The following is a 3,561-nucleotide window of genomic DNA, read 5'->3' as shown; positions in this document are numbered from 1 at the left end:
CCAAAAGCTGGGTCTGGAAGCCAAAATTCATTGCAGAAATACAGCGGGCCATTGGTGGCTCATACCTGTAATCCTCGATACTCAGGAGACTGAGATCTGAGGATCGCAGCTCAAAGCCAGCCTGGGCACAAAAAGTCCATGAGAATCTTATCTCCAGTTAACCACCAGAAAACCAGAAGTGGCACTGTGACTTAAGTGTAAGGGTGTTAGCCTTGAGCTGAAGAGCTCAGGAACAGTACCCAGGTCCAGAGTTCAAACCCCATGACTGAAAAAATAAAAATACAGATTGTAGCTAGGTACCGGTAGCTCCCCGACCTATAATCCTAGCTCTTGAAGAGGCTGGGGTCTGAGGATCATAGTTCAAAGCCAGCCTGGGCAGTAAAGTCTATGAGACTCATCTCCAATTAACCACTCAAAAGCTGGATATGGAGCTGTGGCTCAAGTGGTAGAGTGCTAGCCTTGAGCACAAACTGCTTAAGAACAGTGTTCAAGCCCTGAGTTCAAGCCCCAGGACTGGCCCAAGAATAAGCTTTGGCTCGAAGGAAGTCTCCTTCCAACTGAGGAGAGTAGCTAGGCTGAGGAAATGCTTGTCAGGTGAGAAGAATAGGAGATGGTAAAGGGAAGCCCACGGGGAACCGTGTGAGCTGCTCCAAGTCCACTCTGGAAATCCAATTCACTTTGGAGAATATGGAGAGGGGTATTAGGAAGTTAATAGGGGAAGGAACAAGGTTATTTATCTGCTATTGGCAGGCAAAGGGAAGGGGGCCCAAATGGACAGTACCAAGGGATTAATTAGTATTCAAGTTACTTTGGCATTATAGAAGTGGGAAGTTAAGCGGATCTGCTGAGAGAGGAAGGGGAAATCAAGGACAATGGATTTGGGTTTCATGATGCCTTAGCACTGACACTGTGTTGACCATGGTAGGAAGAAGCAAGGATTGGAAATCACCAGTTCAGCATGTCAAACCCAGGAGACATAAATAGGTGTCCTAGATCAGTTAACCTGAAATCTGGAGCTTAGAGGAATGTTCACTACTGAGGATAAAATTTTAGGTGTTACCCGAAAGAGGTAGAACTACATTGGCTCATTATACTTGAGATGTGATATGTTTACTTGCAAGGGCAGCCCAGTATGAATAGAGCCAGTATGAGTAGAGCCAGGCCCGGGTGGAAGAAAATCGAGGAAAGGAATGAAGGGGAAGCAAGCCTAGGCAAAACAAATTGAAGCCACTGCTCCCTAATGCAACAGTGCTTGAAGTTTGGGTATCTTAAGATTGATGGGCCACAGATGACTTGCTTGCAACAAAATAGGTATCAATTAGAAATTCTTTGCCAATTAGTACATGGCTGGCACTCTACCACTTGAGCCATGCCTCACATTTTTTTTTTGCCAGTCCTGGGCTTGAGCTCAGGGCCTGAACACTGTCCTTGGACTTTCTCAAGGCTAGAGCTCTACCACTTGAGCCTCAGCACCACTTCTAGCTTTTTTCTGTGTATGTGGTACCGAGGAATCGAACCCGGGTCTTCATGCATGCTAGGCAAGCACTTTAACCACTAGGCCAAACTCCTGGCTCCCCATGCCTCACATTTTGCTGGTTAATTGGAGGAGTCTCAGAATTTTCTGCGGGGGCTAGCCTCTTAAGTAGCTAGGATTAAAGCATAAACTGCCAGTTGTGACATCCTATGTTCATTACATAAGGCTTTTAACTCAGAGAGGTAACAAGTTATGGTCTTTTCACTGAGTACAATGCTTTAGGAAAAAGCTGTGATTTAGAGACATTTTGGGTCAGTTTCAGCTTACAAATTTTAGCTGGGGTGGGTTTGGGCACTGCAGTCAGATTTGCGCTTCCATATCCTGATCTGTAAATTGCAAGCATCTGCCCCATTCCCATCACATGGGAAGACTGGTCCTGAAAACACTCTGTGGTAATGTCGTGATTTCTAAAACTGCATGCTGATGTAGAGGGCTGATGTCTGCACACTTAGGCAGATTCTACTTGAGTTAAGCCCCCCCCACCTCCACCCCCGTGAGACACCAGACACCCCCTCACCCCCCAGTACAGCTCTGATTCTGGTCAAGCAGGTTTGAGGCAATGACTGGCACTTGTCCCTAAACACCCTCAAGGCAAACAGGGTGTGATTAGTCAGCCTTGCCAAAGGGAAGGAAAGGAAATTTTAGCCACCAAATGCTAACATAGGAAGAAATTAAATGTAAGAGGTGGGGACTGTGTGTGTGCAAGCATCATCTGGCCTCCCAGATGTGTGATGTGTGGCTTAGGGGCCAGCTTGGCTTCTCCTGACTCCTACCAGCACACACCACCACTTGACACTTAGAAGATGAACTGCGGACGGATCTCCTTTCCCACTAGCATGAAATTCTGCTCTGGCTTGGCCCTTGCAGAAAAGTCTTGGATGCTCCCTCAGCCTTTACAGGTAAATGACTGACTTGCAGGTGAAGGAGCAAGAGGATCAAAGGTAACATGTGAGTACTAGCTCCACTGCACCTAGAGCTTCGAGGGGCAGGGTGGTGGGGAGAAGAATGGCGGGTGAAAATACAAGGCTAGACTTCCCTTCCCAGGGCCTTCTGTTCCATACTCTCTTGCCTTCTTTAGAAAAAAAAAAAAATGGAGCCCACTTTATGGTCTTTTGCCTCTGCTAACTTGTCTCTACAGCTAAGCATTTTGTGTCACACTAAGAGTGGTATCCGTGCTTAGATACTTTGAGAGTCTGGTGTGATTGATTCTCAGAGGTGCCAAGCATTCATTTCTAAACTTGCTGCTTAAATAAAAACCATCTTAACTCACCTTTTGAGACACAGCTCCATGTCTGTTTTTTTTTTTTTTTTGTCTGAGACCAGGACTCTGAATTCTGTATCTGACACTTCCACTCATTGGCAGGCCACCTACCACCTAAGCCATGCTTCCAGCACCTGACTTGCCAGTCCTGGGCTTGAGCTCAGGACCTGACTTGGACTTTCTTAAGTGGTACCGAGGAATCGAACCCATGTCTTCATGCATGCTAGGCAAGCACTCTACCACTAGGCCAAACTCCCGGCCCAATGACTTCTGGTTTTTTGATGGCTAATTAGGGATAAGTCTCACAAACTTTCTTGCTGACTTCCAATGGTGACCCTCAGATCATAGCCTCCCGAGTAGCTAGAACTACTGATGTGAGTGAGCCATTAGTATCTTTCTTTCTTTCTTTTTTTTTTTTTTGGTAGGTTGTGGGGCTTGAACTCTGGGCCTGGGTGCTATTCCTGAGTTCTTCAAATCAAGGCTAGTGCTTTACCCCTTGAGCTACAGCACCACATTCCCTTTTCTAGTGGTTAATTGGAGATAAGTCTCATGGACTTTAGTGCCGGCGCTGGCTTTGAATCTCAATCCTCAGCTCTCAGCCTCCTAAGTAGCTAGGATTACAGGCATGAGCCACTGCACCCGGCCAGATCATATCTTTTGAAAGGGAATACATTTTCAAACATAGAATCCCAAACTGGGTGTCTCTTCATATTAATCTTTACAAAAAGAAAGTTTACTATCATGGTACAAGGTATGTACTACTAAT

The sequence above is a fragment of the Megascapheus bottae genome, chromosome 15 (assembly GCF_031878675.1).
Source record: "Megascapheus bottae isolate mThoBot1 chromosome 15, mThoBot2.hap1, whole genome shotgun sequence".
Taxonomy (NCBI): domain Eukaryota; kingdom Metazoa; phylum Chordata; class Mammalia; order Rodentia; family Geomyidae; genus Megascapheus; species Megascapheus bottae.
The sequence above is the reverse complement of the archived record's forward strand: the minus strand, read 5'-3'. Positions refer to the sequence as shown.